General features: G+C 33.1%; 1 protein-coding gene across 5 annotated transcripts in view; it reads left to right on the top strand.

Moving 5' to 3' along the window:
• LOC123694220 (tyrosine-protein phosphatase Lar) overlaps positions 1–22,454 on the top strand; it is a 323,834-nt gene that overhangs the window by 206,753 nt on the left and 94,627 nt on the right. The window lies entirely within an intron of this gene.

Consider the following 22,454-nt stretch of genomic DNA (forward strand, 5'->3'; position numbering starts at 1 on the left):
AAACGCAACCAACACATAAATAAAATGCAACGCCCCTCTTTTAATAACGCGCTCGTGAAAAAAAAAACTTGCAAAAAGACGATGAAATATTACCATTCATACTCCCTGAGGAGCGGCCGCTCTTATACACATTAAAAGTTGTTCAAAAACTTGATCGAAGGCCTTTATAAGGGAAATAAAGAGAAAACTTTAATACTCGAACTAATCTATAACAGCGGTGTTGTACTGTTCCGTAAAAAGTATAGTGAAATGTGTTGAAAATTATTCGGTCCCAATAGAGCAAGGATAGAAGTTTCAGTGTACGTTTATATGTGTGTGTGTGCGTGTGTTATTGATACTATGAATTTGAAGTACTATTTGCAAGCTCTACTTTGTAAAAAGCGCTATTTGGCTTTGAAATATGAAGATTCTGGAGAGTTTCTAAAAGCAGTCTAGTTGAATAAAGAACTAACTTTTTAAGATTGGAGTCTTGAAGTTAAAAAGTTAAAATAATAGAACAGAAGAACATTATCTGATTCGTTATTTTTATTTATAAACATAACGAATTATGTAGGTGTGATATTAATTATAATCTTGTATCCTCATTAAAATTATATGAAAATAAGGGTATTAATTGATCGTAGTCACAAATCACAACGAATGGTCGATCAGCCGTTTCATTGGAGGCTGTCTCTCATTAGCATTCATTTACGAGGATTTAAAATACACAGATGTAATGAACAAAAGACAATTATTTTTGTTAACGAAGCGTTTTAAATAGGTTCGAGTAAATTTTTTGTTTTTATAAAAAATCTGATATTATATTATTAGTCCATCGGTATTATGTTAGTTTACTATACTGATTGACTATTAGTTTAATCTGGCTTTGTTCATCTTGGGAACTACTGGCCCGATTTGAAAAATTCTTTCGGTGTTAGATAGCTTATTATTGAGGAAGGCTATAGGCTATATCATCACGCTACGATCAACAGGAGTGAAGCCACGGGGGCGAAACCGCGCGGAGCAGCTAGTGTTCAGATAAAAGTGTACGTGTTTCACTCTATCTGCAAGTTAATATCATCACACTTTTTAACATCTTTACGTACTAAGGGATTTATAATAAGTAACAGTAGCATATCATTTGACGAATGGCCCTCACGGCAACGTACGGCATACGGAACAGGCTAATAATATTCCCGCCTTCGGGTATTAAATAATTATTCACAAACGTACACATGTGTGTGTGCGTGTGCGGGCGTGTGTGTGTAGTATTTGATTAAAAGCTGATTTTACGCGTCACTGGCCCGCTTAGTTGTCAACGTCTTATAAAATTACTCAAGGAACTTGGTTTGGGGAAACTTTTTATACGGACCGTGTACCTATTTCATTAATTAATCATCGCCTTTTGTTAATTTCAAAGTTTTCCCCCGAAAGTGTCTCTAATCGAGTCCAATTTGAGAATATGCTTCATTACATCGGACATTTTATTAAAATTATAAGGGTCCTTGGTTGTGGTGGTTGAAATTTTTGGGTATAAAGATTATGCAACGATGTTTCCAAAGTATTTCCTTATGTTCAATTTTACGCATAGTTACAAAGTTCATCATCATCAGTTCATCCTGTGTAGTTTTTTAAACGTTTAAAAACATCATAATAAAGTCTGATAGGAATCATGAACACTATCTCGATAAATATGGCCAAAAAAACTAGATTATTAGACCAAGTATATCATCTTCACGACCCTTTTTTTAAATAATACGAATAAATTATAATAAAATGAAGACACTAAGCGTAAGAATATATTTAAATCCCTTTCGCTCGGGCAAGACGGCGCTTCCAATCCCTTTTTAACTTAACATTCCATTACTAAATGAATTGCTCCTCGCCCTTGCCGTCTTGACACATAATTTTAGTCCTAATTCAAAGAATTTAAATTCGTGCCCAGTAATGGCCGTATTTGGACACCCGCTCCTCTCTCGCAAACCCCAAAATTATAGCTTGTTTAATTGTTTAGGACTTAATAAAGAGGTTTTCTGTTACAAAGTCAAGACTGTGTTATGGCAGTTAATATTCTTACAGGCTTTATTTGCGTTGTTCATGTTTATTTACTGATTTGAAACGCCGCGGCCGGCGACTCGATTCAAACAATGATTGCGACAAAAGCAATTGGTTTGCTTTAAAATGGAAATTGTAAATTTTCTTTTAATTGGCTTTATGTACTGATTTTGACTATTTTATTATGTATGTACAAAATGTTATGTACCTAATATGGAATATGGATTTATAGGTCTCCGTTTCGTTAATCACATAAATCGAAATCATACTTATTTCCAAAATTTCGGTACCCTTTTATATAAAGTGGGGAAATCTTAAAATTTCGATACCTACGAATGTATACTATCAATCAGAATTTAGAACACGTTTAACTTAAACGGTAGGTAGGTACCCACCTATCGTAAAGGGTCTATATATTGCAGCTACGAAATTAACTTTTGTAATATTATCTAGTTTAATTCAACTACAACAAAAAAACTTACAGGAAATTGTATTCGATTAAAAACCACAACAATAAAAATTTAAAGTTCAACCACAGCTTTCAGCAAATTAAATCTATATAAAATGTAAGTAATTCTTAATCAAAATGTCTAAGAAGCAGCGAAGCGGGGCATAATTAAGAATATGCACAGTTGATATAATCCGACCGAAACCGAACGTCTGGTTTATTCGCTGCAAATATTCAAGAAAATGGGCTCGAAATGTAAGAAATACGGGGGTTCTAAAGGAATCCATCGAGCCGTGAATTGAGTACATACTTCATTACGGCCTGTATAAGGTTTCACTGAGCTTTTTTGAAACCTCTATAGATACTGAACACGCTGCAATCATAAGGATTTTTGAAATTGTTCTAGAAATTAAATTGGAAAAGAAATCTCAACAAAAATGAAACTTGCTCGTTGCTTTTCTCGTAGTGAGATGTAGCTTAGCCAAGTTTCTTTTTATTCGCAGCTGTAAAAGGTATAAACGTAGATATGACAACTTTTCCTCCAAATGTCGAGGAAAACGAAAATATTGTACCTCTTCTGGGTATTTTCTTTGTGGAGTTAATGAATAACTTTATGGCGAAAATATAAAACACTTTTATATCGTAATAAAATGTTAGTTCGTAAACCTTTTTAGCATTTATGACTGAAACAAACATAGTAAAAAAGTGCATAATATTTTATAGTATTTATTTACGAAGAAATAACCGTATATCACTGTTTTGTAAACCTGATCAGATGCTGATTCAAGAAAAAGAGTCTCGTAAAAGTAAACACTTCGACGAAGGTGGCATGCAAAGCATTCTTATATTAGAAGAGCTTTTGCCATCTAAAAACTAACTTTATCTCGAAAGAAAAAGAGTTTAATTTCGTTTGATATAAAGCAGCTCTTTGGTAAGATGAGTGATTTCGCTCGAGTAAGAACAGAGGCCTAATATTTTATCGATATTTTTGTTCCAAATGGGATCAGTGCTTAAACAAATACTATGAACGATGCCTTTCTATTTATTATGATATAATGATTTATACAGGGTGTAATCGTTAAGTGTGCACAAGCGATTATTCCGTAACTATTGCAGATACCAAAAAACTTTAAACTGATATCGAAAGTACTTAACCTAATGAGTAAAATGGCCATAATAAATTTTTAAAAATAAAACGAGAAATAGCCAAAAATGTTACATTAAACGCTCCCATACATTTTATTTCCCATACATTTTGTATTCATAGTAGATTTTCGAAGTGATGTCCTCATTGTGCAATACAATGAGGAGCTCTATTTTCAGTTTCTAAATGAACTTCCCTTCAAATTTGCGAAGTAATTAAAGGAGAAAACCAAAAAAGAAAGAAAAAGCTAAAATCTTTCATATTAAATGTACTAGGTTGATCCAAAAGTAAATAATTGGGTATTTCCTGTGCACATAAAAATATAAAATAAATGTTTTTTGCTTGTATTCACTAAGTATTAAGAATCACAAAAAAATCATATCAACAGGCCACGTTTCCAATTATTTACATTAATTTGAATGTGAACCGTGCGTGCCAGAATGTTTCCCGACGAAAAGAAGAAACAACGATTCGACATGTAGAGGGTACCTAAATTTCTAAATTTTTAATGATATCAGGATAATTTTTTGTCACGTTTTGTGATGGACGTTATTATCGTTATTACGTTATTTATCATGGACGTTACCCGAGTTCACCATGTTTATGCTGAAACCAAAAAACAATCAATGTCCTGGATGCGAGCTTCCAAAGTGACGATGAAGAAATTGAAAATCAGTAGGTTAGATTAAAGCGGTAGTTTTTTGGAACGCTGAAGGAATAATTTATGGTGGAATATTTTAAAAAGGTAGCCACTTTATTGGGCTCTTACTAAACAGACCAAATTAAAAGATTGCGGTAGGTTAGTAAGGAAAAGAGACATGGCAAACTGCGGACCTGAACGCTGTTTCACCAAGACAACGCACCAGATCACAAAGCGTCAGTTGCGATGGCTGCCATTCAAAAATAGGCATTCCAAATGCTTGAACACCTACCCTATTTTTTAGATCTAGCTCCTATTTACTTTTATCTCTTTCCTCGGCACAAGAAACACTTTCTTAGCAATACATTATTAAGACGACAGCGATGTGATGGCCGCGTGGAGGGGTTTTTGTGGATGAAGTCAAAGTTTTTTTTTTAAGTTTTAGAAAATAAATATTGAAGTATATTTTCTAGTTAGAAGACTATCTAGAGAACTACATAATTATTATTACCGTAATGACCTTGTTTAATATTGATTATCATTACTTTTGGATCAACCCATGTACATGGGATATTCGTATCTCCTTATCTCATACTAAATGTATGGGAGGGTTTCAAGTTAATTTTTTAGATATTTCTCGTTTTATTTTTAAAAATTTATTATGGCTATTTTACTCATTAGGTTAAATACTTTCGATATCAGTTTAAAGTTTTTTGATATCTGTAATAGTTACGGAATAATCGCCTGTGCACACTTAACGATTACACCCTGTATACGACTTCAATTCATAGTAATGTCGAATTAACAACATGTTAGTCTATCCACGCTTGCATTTTCTCAATGTTCAAATGTTATTGAAACAAATGCAACATAGCTTAAACAATTAATCCTATCTGTACCTTAATGAATGTTATTTGTATAAACTATTACTAGAATGGAAACATTAAGACTCTCAACTATATGAAAAGACATAATAAAACAATGTATTGTGACACCATCTTAAAATATGTGTGGACACATGAAACTCTGAAACATCAATAGTCGTGCAAAAACCGGTATGTTTTAAGTGCTCGACCGCGTGGGTACCAAAGTTACAACTGAAACGGCAGCGGTCCCTCCGTCCGTCAAAGTGAAGTTGGAGGATGCAAAAGTGAAATGCGGTCGGCTGTTCGTTTTTAAAGCCATTTTTCGTACCACACTGACAGTGTTGACATATCAATCAAGAGGTGTATTATTTTAGGACGGAAGAGCTTTTGACATGATGGCAGACATGTTGGCGGTGGGAAGTATTGAATCCTTATGGAATAAAAGTGGTGTGCCATTTGTAATGTGCAAACAATTAAATAATGATGGAATTAACGCATTACGCAGTGTAAATCACTACATCAAATAATGAGAATCTACTAAGAAGTTTTGTTAAATCAAAATATGATTTTTTCCCGTTTTGGAAAATATCATGTTGTGTATGAGGTCACGTCAATTACAATTTACAACACTCTTATGACTGTTTAAAATAAATATTACATGTTGTTAAAGAATCAAAACTCAAAGCCTCTTACACAATATGATGCTAATAGCATAAAAAATACATTACCATTCAATATATTTTAAATATAATATCGAGTTCATTGAGTGAAACAAAATATAAAAAAAATATTATGAATAAAGAGAATTAAGAACTAGAATAAAGTCGGATGATAACCCTTGATCGCAAATCCACGACTATTTATTATTCAACGCCGTCTTCACAATATATCAGCTCGTAATCTAACAAAACAGTAATTTTTCGGAATGGACGCCACTTTAATATCAGGGTTGCCGCCTTTGATAAACGAGGGACGTTTCCGAGCCGCGGTGGAATTAAAACCCTAAGATAATTTACTTGCTAAATTTATTCTGTGCGTTATTGCCGTCCCTAGTGATATTTAGGCCTGATTGGACGTGATATTGTTTCATTATGCGTCCGCAGGTTCTAACAGGATTAGACGAAAGCCTTTTGAATTGCTAAAGCATGGTATAGAATTAAGTTGCGATATCCTCTCGTTTTCACGCCTTTTCATTTTGTTTTACGGTCTAATGTTTGTATTTTATTATCTGTTTATTAAACATGTTTGTGTAATTGTGTGCGTTTTTCTTTATTTCAATTTTCGTAACTATCTCCGCGATTTTATTCCATTGAATCCTATTCATAAAATGTTTTATTAAAAGCCGTCAAAGGGATGGTTTTAATAAACGCGATATTTTGATTTCGTTGAAAATATCTGTTATTGATAAGAAATAATACTTTAATCATTCGTCTCTTAAAATGACGAATGAAACAGTAAAAGCAAAGAAAGATCGCCAAATTAAAAGTTTGCCATCACAAAAGTGAACCCGATATAATGAAATCAAAAACCCTTTCAGTATGGTAATAAATAAAAACGGCCCGTAAATAACTTTAGTGCCTAAAGCGTACTCTAATGAGTTGGGGAGACTGGGCGAAATTGAAACCGGTTGCTCCAATAAACCATTTGTATTCAAACAGTTTGGCCGACCGGCCGCATTTTAATTTACTTACTCGAATTAAAACTGCGCGTGATTCGAATTGAATAGTATTTTATTCGGATACTTTATTTTTATCGTTGATTGAAGACGTTCCTACTGTTATTATTAGGCGTTCGATTGTGTATTCAAGTCAGTCAGCAGGGATCCGGGCTAGTCCCGATTCGAAACAGCTCTAAAGTATATTTTGCAAATTGACGCAGTCGCTCGTAATAAAGACGATTGTGTTCGGTTTACCTTTGAAAATTCTCTATAAAATTACATGACGTAAATTCGAGATGTTTTAAAATCTGAAATATTTTTCAGCAAATATATTAAAGAGATATCTTGAAAACATTTATGTGCTACTAACAGGGATCCACTGAAAATAATTGTTATAGCTGATAAAGCGCTTAATGTAAAATATCCTGAATGCTGCGAACTAGATTACTTTTATCATTATATTTATCACACACCGGTATTGTTCAGTGCCATTTTATATACAGTATTTTAAAATCGTTCTTTTATAAATTCTGTACACTTTGACTTGAATTTCATGTTTTTTTAGAAATGTAATTTCTTCGCTCTTTCTAGTTACGTAAAGGCAACTCTATAATAAAAAATGGATAATTTTTACATGCAAATTTCGAATTTCCTGTGTTTCCTTGCAGAATTTTATCGCATTCGATGTTTATATTAGCGAAACAATCCCGCGCAGCGCTGCCGGCGCTTTGTTGTGGTAATTTCATTAGACGCGCTCTCTGGCCGCTGAATAATAATTGGGGGCGACTCACTTCTATGGGCCTTTAACTCTTTCGATTATAAGTTTGTTGTGTATTATGAATTGCTGATTTATGTTACCTATTAGGGTGTCAATAAGTTCTGTATAATCCTTTAAGATAAAACTTGAGAATGTTATTTATAGTCTGAAAATGGTTGATTATTATATGTAGTAAAGTGTCATATTGGTGTAGCTACTTATTATGTCTTTATACTATATTGTAATTCTCGATATAAATATTTGATCAGTATCACATCTAGAGTGTTAATAAAGATAATGTTCCTTATAAAATTTTAGTTTAATTCAATACGTCCCATACAGGATTAATATATTATATTGCTCCATAATCATAATTTTGATGAACATAACGTAAGAATAACAGGAATCACATAATAGAAATGATGAAGTATGATTTATGGTTCCCACAAGATCCCACCCGGTTCGTAATTAGATTCTCTTGGAGCGAGCAAACACCTTTAAGGCATCAGGTGGCTTAACACATAATGTACTCATCAGTTAAGTACATAACCCCTATAAAATAGCACGGTAAAGTGTACAAGGATAATGAACTAGAACTTTTGCAAGTCGGTACAAAGAAGAGTATTTTAGCGCAAAACAAGTGTCGCCATTTTAATTTAAACGCACTCAGGGTTTTTAAGCATTTTTTATGTTATTTATATACTTACATTTTTTCGCAACAGCTATCCTATGTAAAAGGGATATTACTTGAAAGCTTTTTATATATTGCTTTAACCCAAAGTAAATTCTTTTGGGATTTTTATTTTGGCTTTTACGTATTCCATTAAGTTATTCTAATATAAAAGTTTACTGAGACGTGTAAGGAACCGATCACTATCGATGCCGTCAAAAGTTCTTATACGTGAGTTTTAAGCATAAAAGCAATTCCGAATCCCTAAATATTCCATCAAATTCATATTTGCGCAGATGTCCTCGAACACACGCCTATACTTCATCGCGTATTTTCCACCGGCTTCCAACTTTGACACCTTATTGCCTCTCATGCAATATGCATGGTAATATCCCATCCAAAGACAGCGGGCTCATCGCGCGCTCGGCTTCCGTAATTGGTGAAATCAACCCCATTCTCCCCTTCCAAACGCTACGACAAAAAAAAACGTCCAACATAAAATGATCCCTCGTTTCTTTTCACGTAAAGTGAAATGAAACGCACTGAGGTTCGATTTAAAATAGACGGATAATTGTGACTCTGCTCAGAGTCTCGATCGTAAATCTAAATTGGAGTGTCTTCAAGATATATTAGAGTTATTGAGGGCCTGTATTAGTTGAATATCGGATTGATTTTTGTAAAGGAATGATTCTGACTACGTAAGCATCTCGTCCGGCGCCAGTCTTGCGCGAAATGCCAGTTTTTTGACTTGTAGACACGGGGGGGCTTATTTTTTATTCATTCACACATTCACTTGATATTCTTTGTTCTTTAACATTTCAATGTTGTCTAGACGTACTGATGATATGTTATCAAAGACGGCTTTGTGTTTCTGATGTCCTAAGTTTATAAAAACGTTCTAAGTCTTTGAATATGTTATTAGATGATAGTGATATTAAATGTTTTTGCCAATTGTAATAGAATAAGGAATTTCATTGAATATTTGGTATTGCAATGTTGTATTTGTTTATCTTATTAGTAGGCACACGAGTTATTTGAAAGCTATTGCTCAGGTTTTAAAAAAAGAAAACTCGTAAAAGTAATCTATAGGTAGGTAGGTATTTAAATTCGAAATCATATGTATGTTTCAATATTTATTTTTAAAAAGAACAATAATCATTTACACACCTATTGGTTTAAAACGTTGATATCTTGCGTATTATTTCTACAAACTATGGTATTAAAACCTCTTTATATTCATCGCTGAATCCCACAAAGTTAATTGTCCGTTGTTTTCTTAAATAAACAAAGTGCGCGCTAATTAGGTTTTTGTTATGAAGGCTTAAAGACTCTGAGATAAGAGAAACCGGTAAGAGACAGCTGCCACATAATTACGGAACTATTAGGATTTTTTAGATAATTATTTACTTGGTTGTTTTTTTGTTATACTAGAGTATCGCCCGGTTGCCCTTTATGTGTGGGAAGGATGAACATAATATATCGAGTTCAGATTTAAAATGTAAATGATGATCGTCAGTTCGTTCTACTTAGAAATATGTTTATTTTAAGTATCGTAGATAATAAACTATATATACTCTTCAAGTTTTATAAAATTGTATGTGATGCTTATTCATTGCTTCTATTGTATACCTTAATATTAAAATGCTTCGACTTTTTATAAATAAGGAAACTATAATATAACTATTTGCCTTTTAAAGCAATTTTTGTCAACAAAACATCGAAAATGCATTCGAAAATAACTTATCAGTTGTTCCTTTAATCAGTTTCATTGAAAAAATTATAGACGATGTTATATCAATTAAAAGGTATATTAATTAATTAGTTATGTTATTTCAAGTAAAAATAACAATCATACGTTATTCTTACACGATTAAAATTGCCACTCGGCCGCTACAAGTTTATTTTCTCACCGTTGTACATTCGCAGTTTTCATAAACATTGTCCATAAAAAAGTAAATGCAAATAATGCTTTTACTCGAGTGCATTTTGATGTGAATATATTAAAATGTTTTACGAACGTTTCAGCGTAGCGGGGACCGGTGTAATGTTGATGTGCAACGAGTTATATTACATTATTCCATTTTCATAATGTAAAATGGAAGATATAAAAAGTTGAAATCATTTTATACACAACAGCTAACTGTCCTATATGAATAATTGTATTGAAATGTATGACTATAGAAAGATTCGTAATTACACTTTTGTAAGCAACCTAATTGTTGAAAAAAAACAATGACAGTATGAATTGAAAATTAATGTTGAATAGGTCAAAAGTAATGGTTGAATGGTATGCGATTTGGCTATTCGCATTCATCGCTTTAATAAACACTAATTACAATAACTCGTCTTTTGAATATCAATATAAATGTAAAATTACAAATTTAAATGCTAATATAATAAATATTATAGTTGTATTTCAATTATTACATTCGTATTGCTTTAAAATTAAATTATTCAATATAATTTGCACGTTTGAATTAAATTACGTTTCTATTCATATTTTCCGTTAATAATACAATAAAAATTCGTAACGCGGTTTGTTTTCCCACTGACCATTGTTTCCAAGAATAAATCGAATCCATAAATTATATAATTTCGTTAGTGCTTTCATCGTATAAGATGCATTGCTGCGTGCAACATCCGTTGTTTTATGTGCCATAAACCGAGACACGGCTGCAAACCGCCGGAATGCTCTTACGTTTCAATCTCTTTCCATATTATTATTGTAATAATATGAGTTATATATTCACAAGACGGCCACAAAAGCTTTTGTTATGCTCTCACACTTTTATGCCCCGCGCTGTGAATTTTTTATTAAGACGAAAGCATACCATTAAGTTAATTAACGAAAGTAATTGTTGAAGTTTTTATTCGAAACTCACACGTGTTCGTTTTATAACACGGATCAATAAGACGGCCATAGAATTTGAATGCTTCGTTTTAGAGATTAAGGGCTTTTCAATGTTACGTGATCAGAGGAACAGTTCTTAGTCAATACCTATCTACCGGTAACCACATTTGCTACGTTGTTTTATTTAGGGCCGATTTTTCAATGCCCAGATAAACAGCTAGATAGACTTTATTCTTCAGTTAACAAAATATTCAATTTTTCAATAGACGAATAGGACTTATCTATCGAATAACTACGTTATTTGAGGAATAAATCTATCTGCTGCTCCAACGGCCAGATAGCGTGCTATTCGACGATTAGACGTTTGAGTTGACAACTGACGCGTCAAATTTGGGATATTTTCGTATCTAATAACATAGAGCGTAGAGTTTTTACAATAAAGCCTCTTTCTATAAAATAATTATCAATTAAAATCATATTGAAATTGATGTTTTTGATAGTACTGATGATCATGCCATTGAAAATTTGCCGGACGCTGCCTTTATGTCGTTTCCATCGTAAAATATATAAATTTTAACACAAATTTAATCAAAACTCTTTACTCGAATCAAAACAATAATCAACAATCATAGAACACAAGATAAACTTAAAATGCACTCCTGACGTGAGTCATAATGACGGTTGTTGACATATTGCAAGTTGACTCTATCCCGCTCTAACCTGACTAATTTAATATGTTTGTTTCGCCACTCCAAGAGCAGAGCTGCCAATATGGAAATATTTGGTCAGATAGTTATTCATCAAATAAATCACGATTGAAAAATAGGCGAGCCGTTATGAGTTAGATAAGCAATTGAATAAATTTATTCGAGGGGTAGTTATTAGACTCTTTATCTGGGCATTGAAAAATCGGCCCTTACTCTATTATGATACATGAGCAGGGTTATAAATTTTCTCAATTACATAACAGCATATTTTATATCCAAGTGCCTAGTTATACATGTTCACTGTATATCATGCATCATGAAACTACTCTTGTATCTAGTGTTACCGTAGAGCTAGTCACTTCGAAGAATAGTTCCTAAAAAATACCATTTTCCACTTACGTATAACATATTTTACCAATAGAATAACCCCCGTCTCAACACCTCACTTCCAAAATTCAACGGCTGAGTAAAATGTCTCAGTGTCGATGTGTAGTACGATGAGTCGGCGGGGGCTTTAGTCCGTGGTTAATGGCCCCTAAGGAAGGCTCTATTAGTTCCATACGATGCCGTGGATTTACGACGCAATCTTTGAACGAATTCTTTTGTAAATCCGCCATCAAACATTTCGCCCGGTGTGTTCTGTGCTACGTTAAATTTCTTGCATATTTTACATGAAATATGCGCAGAGACGCCACGTAAAAGTACTACGGAGTTGGGAGTTTCGACTGCGTTGTTGAGAGAGTACAGTAACATGATAGTACGTTATGCATATGCAGATATTAATGTAAGACAGTCTTGGAAATATTCAAATTATATGTTTAAGCCCTGTTTCACAGTCAAGGATAGCGTTTTAATCAATAGTTTTAGAGGAGGAGTATTTAATAATAGTACAACTAGATGTGATTGTAAATTCGTGACTTAACTTTTGCATTAAACTGTGTGGGATCGATAAACATTCCTTATAGATTCTTTATGACATTTATAATATGTTAGTAAGTCGTTTCAATAAACCATACCACCAATATCTTACAACAGAACATTTGGTTATGTTGCACTATGTTATAGCCAACGTTAGTTGATAGAACAAATTCATAAAATTTTGACCGTAAATATACGAAAAATTATTAATTACATTATATTGACCCACCGAAATACACGTAAAATGTTAAAATTATATAGAATGCATTGATAAACTATTTGATATAAACGTTAAAATAATTATTGTTATATGTCCACTAATTGGGCGAAGTGGCTTATCGGCTTTGTTGCGGTTTTTGCCGCCGATTGAATGTTAATCCGATGCGATTGCCTTTAGGTCATGTGTTATCACTATTATTGGACGTATTGACGTCACTGGGATATTGTAAAATTGTTAGTAACGCCTGCTCAGTGATAAATGTGAGGCAGTGTTGCGCACTGTGATGTTTTCTTGCATTTATTTAAAGCTTGTTTGTTTAAAATTTAACTAATAGAATCAGTTTTTTTTTATTAATACACACACAACTATGTTAACTTTTGTAATATCTGTAAGCAGTTGATTTTGCCAGGTTCATTAAAATGAAAAGAAATTAAATGTCATTTATATTTCCACTTTCACAATATAAAGATCATAATGCAGTTGAAATCCATGCAAGTGCTTATAACGTATCATTGAAACATTACTTTAGTTGCCACAGATAATGTAAATACCTCTATACATTATTATCCAAGAAGCTTATATCTAATACACTGGAGATTGCACTATGACCATTAACTTGTAACAAGAAAATATGACGTTGAATGACGCCTGTATGTTTTTTATCCCTTTCACACCTAACTTGGCAAATTGGTGTGAAAGGGATAAAAAAACATACAGGCGTCATTCAACGTCATATTTTCTTGTTACAAATTAATGGTCATAATGCAATCTCCAGTGTATTAGATATAAGCTTCTTGTTATTATCTATACATTTACATTTTTATTCGTTGTACAGACGTCATGTTGAATAACTGCATACGTCATTGCACTATTCAGAGTTAGATACTGCCACAACCTTATTATTTAGTTACCGTGCAGTTTGTAACTAGTTATCCACTATAACTGTCATATTAACGTATCACACATGCACTGGAAAGTTCCATGCAATCTAATGTTTATTAGGAAATAAATCAGTTGTGTGCTTTTGTATAGAAAAACATGGTAATAACAGGAGATGATCTAACCACGGCTGTAAAGCGATTAGTTTATTTTAAAATTGTGTGCCTACCTAAAGCTTGAAGGTAGCATACAATACTTTCTCATTAGTTTAAATAAAAGATTTGTGAATGAACTGTTAAGAAAAACAATGTTATATTCACATAGGTATATTAGTTATTTCCCCGTAGAGACAATTCTTCTCGAACGTTCTAAATTGCTCGTAATTAATCACAATATCCGGGGAAATATATTTACTACAATATTAACAAAAACGAGGCTTATATTAATTCGGGCTATTACAGCAGGAGGCTCGACAAATTGTCGTCGGGGAGAGACATTTTTTCTTCTAATTCCCAATAAATATAGTTTGCTCCGTGACGTATTGACACCTTTATGCCTGTAGTACATTTGGAAATTTTATTGGCAGGAAATTAGTTATTGTCATCCGAAATTCCCTTTGAGCCAATTAATGAAAATGGAATATTAAAAATAATAAAGTGGAAAGCTTTTGAATTGTCGTTGAACATATTGAAAACGTACAACAACAACTCTTACATAAACAGCTAAATAAATAACAATGATAAATCTTAATGCTTCAATTTCAACTTTGTACAATTAACACATCCAACATACAAACACATTGTTACTAAATAGAAATATATCGCGTCCTAAAAAAACTAAGTCCACATGTATTTGTGTCCATAAACAATTCCCGGAACTAAATCCTCTGTTCCCGAAAAAGACTAAAACGTAATTCGAACTATTAACACAAAGAAGGATATAGTTTTTGCAATGTTTTTCCTCCCTATTCGAGTATTTCGTTCTGTATTTTATAAATTGTGACTTTGGGTCACACGGGGGTCAGATTAAAATAGCATTTTTGTATTTATTTAGGGCTGCTTTGACAAATATTTTCATTATGAGTGCAGTTTTCGTTTTAGACATCTAGTTTTCATGCAATTTCATAGATCACTTTTTGAGTTCTCCGAAGCATATAACTTAAAGGATTAATTACTCCACGTTCTGACGTAGCGTACCTTAATATTAAAAACCGACAAATTTATAAATAAGCAGTGTTGTTTACCCTCAAGTTATTCGAAAGCGGCATTTAAAATGAGGTTTATAATCCTATTTTCCGTCCGCCCGCCGCAGAGGCCGTACACGCTTCACCGACGCGACCGCAACGCATGTCTCTAACAATTTAGACGAACGCAATTTGTATTGTCTTGCTTGTTTCTAGACAATTTTTCCACTTTCACAACTTTTTTTTTTCACACCAGACGTTTCCTTTGAGTCGACCGCATTGTTTGCGCGGTATTGTTCGTCCGTTGTTTATTTTTACCGTCATTCATTAGTGGCCTTCGTCGGATACTTGACAGGGAGCGCCATACAGCCCTCACTCAGATTGGACACTGCTTTTTGTGTTTCAATACCAGTGAGCAATGGGTCGCCATGGTTAATTTAACTTTTAATAATACATAGATATACATCATTATTGACGGGTTTAGCGCGGTGTCAATATAAATTAATGTGGATCGACAACCCTTTGAATGTTAATGGAAGAAGACATTTTTAATGTCGAGTGAAATTTTATATAGTTAGTGATGACTGAAAAAACTTCGCTAGCTCGTGCAGTTTATAAATATTTCTCATTTGTTTCATTAAACTTCACAACCATATACAGATATGTAGATTAACTTAATATTTTACCATTTCCTTTAATTAATTATAAAAAGTATCTGAGGTAGTATAAGAACTACTTACCAGTAGAAAATACTTGATAGTGAGTTCTAAATTTCTAATCACCTAATACATACAAAGTATTCGATGCTAATAAGCTCATTTCAATGTCCCTATTTACGTCTCATAATATAGCAAACCCATAATCACGAACAAGATATTTCCTCACATGAAACAGCGAACGAACAGCGCGGAAGGATGTTAGCAATTTTTAAAACTATTCAACTTTACTCTCACGTCCAAGATTTCCATATAGACTGAAGCGCATTCAGAATATTACCCCACATAATATTACAATAGCCCGACCCCTTTATTACTCACCCCGGACCACAATACAGAGATATACTCATTTCGGTAAGACGCACATTATCCAATTTTTATCGCGCCTCATTCAATGGGAGCGTATGAAAAATCGTGTACGTATATCTCGCAATAATCGATGTTTATTTATTGTATCGATATTATATCGGACTTCTCGATAATAACGATGCGAATGATTTATTTACCGCACCGACGATGTGCGGATAGACGTTTGTTTGAGTTATGTTGAATGGTCTGTGTAAGGAAATAAATGGCCGCCATTATTATGAAAATATAGTTGTTACGTTTTCGGTTATTGTTGTAAGTTGGTAAATGATTACGTCGTGGTGGACAATATAATTCTTTTTCATGCCATTCGCTTTATCTAGATTAAATTTGTTTCATTTTAAGGAGGAATATTATACTATTAAATCGTTGTATAAAATTATCCAACTCTACAATTGGTAACTATGACAAACGTCTATTAATTCATGTTGTTTTTTTATTTTATTTATTTATATTAGCAATGAATAAGCATAAATATAATACATAATTAGTCTATAGTTTAGTGTTATTATACGTTAAGATATTAGTAAGTAAGTTTATTTATTTTAAAATGTATATTACGCAAAATACGACAACCGCTCGACCGCTAAAATTTAAAAACTATTACAACAGACGAAGAAGATATAATATTAGAAGAAACAGAGGCGCCACATATTAAAATAGTCACTGAGGTGCCCTTAGTGGGCATCCCGCCAGTCAACGATTCCAATATTTTTATACAATATTTAACACGTAAGTAAATAATTATCATAATATTGTTTAATATGTTACAGGTGCTGTGAAGAAGTCATCGATTATGTTTATGATTAGGCTTATTACTCACTCTTTCGTCTAACGATTAGCTTGTTCCAGAATGTTCAGTATCTTAGAATATAAATTCATTGGAAAATATAAATCAATTTAGGAACGATTATAAAACTGGTGTAACCATAAGACCAAAGAGAAGATATACGTTTATGTCCGACCAATCATTTTGTAATACGTGGTGTTCCTTTTATAAATGAATTCCTTAAGATAGGATAATATGATTTTCCTCGTCAAGTAGCGTCTACTTTAATATGAAAGTAATTTTTGCACAAATATTATCTTGTATAATAAGGAGTTGCCTTTTCTTTGCTAACGCTCGCTCAGGAAGCACTCAGCTACTTAAATACTCGGAAAACCTTTCAATATCGTATCGTAATTCGTAATCGTAATTTACGAAGTGAATGAAGATTATGAAAGCTAAGGTATATTAAATAAATAAATAAATATTTCGTGACAATTTTCACACACGGCACGATCTGATCCCATAGTAAGCTTTTCGCTTGTGTTATGGAAACCAGATGGCTGATAAACATACATATATAATTTTTAAATAAATACTTATATAGATAATTAACACCCAGACACAGAGCAAACATCTATGTTCATCACACAAATATTTGCCTCGGGTGGGAATCGAACCCACGACCTCTGGCTTGGAAGGCGGGGCCACTACCAACCAAGCCAACCGGTCAGTCATTTCATATTTAACTAGAAAATGTGTTTCTCGTTAAATAATACAACGTACAAGCGATAGCAACAAGCTTTCCATTAATTTCATTACAAATGCTGCACTGTATTCTGAAATTTGGCTGTTTATATTCAAGCATGTATCTAAATATTGTATTCACGTTATACTCGTGTTGAAAATACATGGTTTCCCCAATTGACCCACTAAATAACACGTTTAATACCTGACAATGTAATAAATTTCGTTCAATCTCTACATGACCCCAAAATAGGTTCGCTCGAATGTTCAGATTATTCTCATAAATAAATACAGTGGGTGGTTGCACATTTACCGAATATTGCTTCGAAACAAATTCATAATATTCGCTAATGGTGTTGGTGAAATATTTATATGGGATACATTTAGTTCTGTTGTTCAAGTAAATTCAACTTATTTGATAAACGAATCATATCATATAATGCATTATGCATAAAGTTTATATAGTTTTGTGAGTATGAAGAGAACATGCGACAGAAATCAAGAAACATTGTTTCTTTAGATATAGAAATTCAATACTTATTCGTATATTTTTAACATTTTAGGACTGTTATTTTTTACATTTTGCGTTTGTTGCCAAAAATTTAGTAAAGGTTGATATAAATTAATCGTTCGTAACTTGTAAATTTTATCCACTATAGTGTAATTTTAAACAAAACGCGTTAACAATAGTTTATACACTTTTTGCATATTTATCATCGAAAGCTATTAACTGCTAAATTGTAATATTCGAAACGCAAACTAAAATGAAACGACGCTTGTTGAGTTCTATTTATTGCCGATTGTTGAGTAAATGTGGATATTTTATACAAACGGTTCACGCGTGAAAATATTAATTGAGTTTAGAATAATTTATATTAGTACAAAATTCTTTTATTTTATATTCATTTCAATTGATGCAGATAGCATATCTATGGATAAATAATATATAGGTTAAAACTATTGACCGTACTCTATAATAATAGTACCGGTAAAGTTGTTCTAAAAATAGAGCTTATAATATTTAAAACTACTTGCCATTGTTTACTTGATTATAATAGGTATATCTTCACTAGTTTTTATAGGTATATTCATAGAAGAAAAGTAAGTATGTACGTATATAATAATTCCTTGTCTAATTTGTTATGCAGTTTAACTAGTGTCCTCTGCATAATAGAAATCATTAGTGTTATCAAAATACAAATATACTAGGTAGTAGTCGATATCCGGGCTTCCTTCAGCTCGTTTTCTAACAGATTTTGCACAGAAAGAGCGCTCGTGTCATAACAAGACGTCTAGAATATGCGGGTACATTCAGTGCACTTGAGAACTCAGACATAATTATGTTGTGTGGCTTTACTTGCTCTTACTTGATTTTATTCACTTTTCTTTGTGTTGGTTGAAATGTTTGGTTCGAAGATCTTCCTAATAAATCATATCAGTCGTATTCAGAAGTAAAGCGTGTTTTGTACATTCTCTAGCTGTTTCTCGCGGTTTTAGTCGCATATTTCCGCTCTTGTTAGTCTTAGCGTGATCATTTCTATCTATAGCTTATCCTCATTAAACGAGCCATCTATTTATTGCATTTTTTATTTTTCAAAATTGATCTGAAGTTTTTGAGATTAGTGCGATGAAGAAAACAAACATACAAACTCTTTAGCTTTATCCATTAAGTTACAAGTTAATAAAAATCACGAGAACGTACAATAAAATAATTTGATAGTAGAACGAATGAATAATCGATAGTTTATATATTAAAATGTATAAATGATTTGCGCTCTCAATGGATGTTACGTGTGCGTTAAATTGCTATCATTTCACTGGTTTTCGGTCACAGTATGAATTTAAGTGATTATAATAAATAGTTACTGATGATGTGCGTGATTGTGGTTCGCTAAATTATCTCTGTGTCGGATGTTTTTGATTTGATTATGTTTCAAATAGCATATGATCGAGTTTCTATTGAAAGCTGGAAATTTGTTTAGTAAGTAATTTATTAGCACAATCAAACAAGAATCAAAAAACACAAAAAGAATCAAACAAAAATAACAATAAAAATGAGCGGTAGTTTTTATAAACATAAGTCAAACTACCCCAACGACATTCTAAAGATATAAGGCTTGTATCCTAGGTATAGAATAGAATAGAAAAGTTTTTCTTTATTAATTAGTCCAATCGACAAGTCTTATCACTTGTATTAATTTTTTTGTGAACACAGCGCCCTACAGAGCTATTACATATATAACCTGTGAAGCAGGGCGCGCAAAATCGCTCCATGCAGCAATTTAATTTCGCACATAGCAACGTCTAGGCGCCACGTAATTTAATCTGGCTAGGTTCGCGAGTAGCGTAAAAAATGGCTGCCGCTCATTGAGATAATATTAATATGGAGTCGATACCGCCTACATCACTTATGTTCCACTCAACATACGTCATGTGGCGTAACTGCACTCAGTCGCTTGCTCGCTCTTTGGCGCGAACGTCACGCTCATTTTTTATTTGTTTTAAAGTGAAACGCATCAAATATGCCTACGTGTGTGTTACGATATTGCACAAATAATACAAAGAATACGGAAAAGTGCAAAGGAATAACTTTTCATCAGTAAGTAACTAGATAATAATTTTTAAAACTTAGTTAGAGCAAAATTTTTGGCGGGCGACATTTTGTCATAGATTAAAAATTTAAGATATGACATTGGGCATGAAATAAGTGTTGTTAGTAATATTTGCTGGCGTATATTTTTATAGTATAAAATAATAATTTTACATATTTAGAAAAGCATAGACTGGTTGTTAATTGAAAAAAGGTGAAATCATGAAATATGAAAATCAATTACTCAATCACCAATTTTTTTTTGTTAATTGATTTTAATCAAGTTTTTAATTGATATTGTATAAGCTACTGACTTGAACGTATAATTGAATTATTATTTATTTATCTGCACTAATATTATAAATAGGAAAACTTTGTTTGTTTGTTTGCTTGTAATTGGCTCATAAACTACTGGACCGATTTTGATGAAAGGAGAATGCCCATTTTTGGTACTGGTTTTTCTCATGCATCAAGACAACAATACTATTAAAAAAAATCTCGGCAATTTAGAGGCCTTCTTACCATCGGAAAATATATTTTGAACAGGGAATGTTTTGTAAAATCTAATAAGACATGTAATTGTTTAGATCCGTTATTATAACATTTAGTGTCCATTACCGGTTACCACGGTAACCAAGCGGTAACTTATTACATTTACTATGGTAAATAGCTAAATGTATTAATATCGATTATTGTTTTCATTGAATTACAAAAAAAATCAATTAACATAAAATCACTCTATAGGGTATTGTTTATACACTATAGGTTGTTTTAACAAAGATAGTGAAGTAAAATAATATAAATATGTATATATATAAAAAAAAAATATTATTATGACATAGCTTGGTAGGTAACCAGTTATTTCTTATTTGTTTCTTTCTTCGAATATGTAGTGAAAAAATGATTCAAACAACAACAACAACAACATGTAAGCCGAATAAAAACTCAATTGGCATTTTTTAAGTATATATTTAGGTTTTCTTGAAATCCGTCCCGGAAGATTTCTGGTGCCTACCTACACTAGCCGATGAACAGATAGACTTTGTCTGAAAGCATAAGCTCTACGCATAGATTAAATATGTAAATCGAAAAATAACCTTTGGACGATAAAATGTTACCTAAATCACACATAAACCTAACTAAATAGGGGTTATTTAAGTTTTGAGGTTATTTCCCATTTTTCTCAATATCTTGAAAACCCCTGTTTTTATCACACAAAAATCAATTGGTAAAAATCTTTGGAATATCGAAGAACCCTCCAAAACCACTCTGGCATTGACGCAACACTGTACTGTGGTCCATACTTTCATGGGCATTCTCCTTTGGCACAGACAATCTTAAGACCCTGAGAAAGAACATAGGCTACTTTTTATTGCGAAATATTGTGCCACGGGCGAAGCCGGGGCGGACCGCTAGTTCAGAGATAAGTAATTAATATTTTTTCTATTCAAGGTTTCCATGTCTGGGCCGTGAAGAAAGGGAAAAATTATTTTTTTTTTTCTAAAAAAGGCTCAATTTGTAAGGAATAAAACTTCCCATAGCCCTGACTGAACCTAAAACACGAAAAAATTAAATTATTCCATATGACGTCACTATTTACATCATCCTATATTATATGCCAGATATTGTTAGCCCCGCGTAGTAAAGTCAGTTTATACCTAAAATAAATATTAAGTAAGTACAAAGAAAATTTCAAGTCAACGTGCATGTAAGGAGTGGCACCCAATAAAATAGACAGAATGAAACAAAGTGTCGCCTCTATAGCGGTGAGTCAGTGACATCGCATAATCTATGACTGTCTAGCCGTCATTCGCGCGCGCCGCGCCGCCGCGCTTGGCGCACAGATTTTGTTCGTGGTGTCTGCTCCATATTAATATTATCTCAATGCTGCCGCTTTTATTTGTATGCGTGCGTCGACATGTAGCGGCGCCCGTTCCGATCCGCGCACATACAGAACGTGACCATTCACACCGTCGCGAAATATACGCAATCCGTCATCTCTCTCCCCAGCCACCGAAGTGATTCAAAGGCAAACTCGAATCACAACCACGCGGGTAGTCAGTGACTCCTATCAACGTATAATTGGAAGAGCACGCAGTCATTAACCGCGCCGCGACGTCGCCTCGTCGCGAATATAGATTGAGTTTTTATTTGCGGTCAGGGGTGAAAATTATGTACGGACCGCTCGATATGAATTGTTTCGCCGGCGAACGCTCAAAGCCGATCAGCTTTTTTAGATCTGCAATCTCATCCACGACCTCTGCGGTGTCCGCTCTATGAATATTTTAACTCCTG

The sequence above is a fragment of the Colias croceus genome, chromosome 9, assembly GCF_905220415.1.
Source record: "Colias croceus chromosome 9, ilColCroc2.1".
NCBI lineage: Eukaryota > Metazoa > Arthropoda > Insecta > Lepidoptera > Pieridae > Colias > Colias croceus.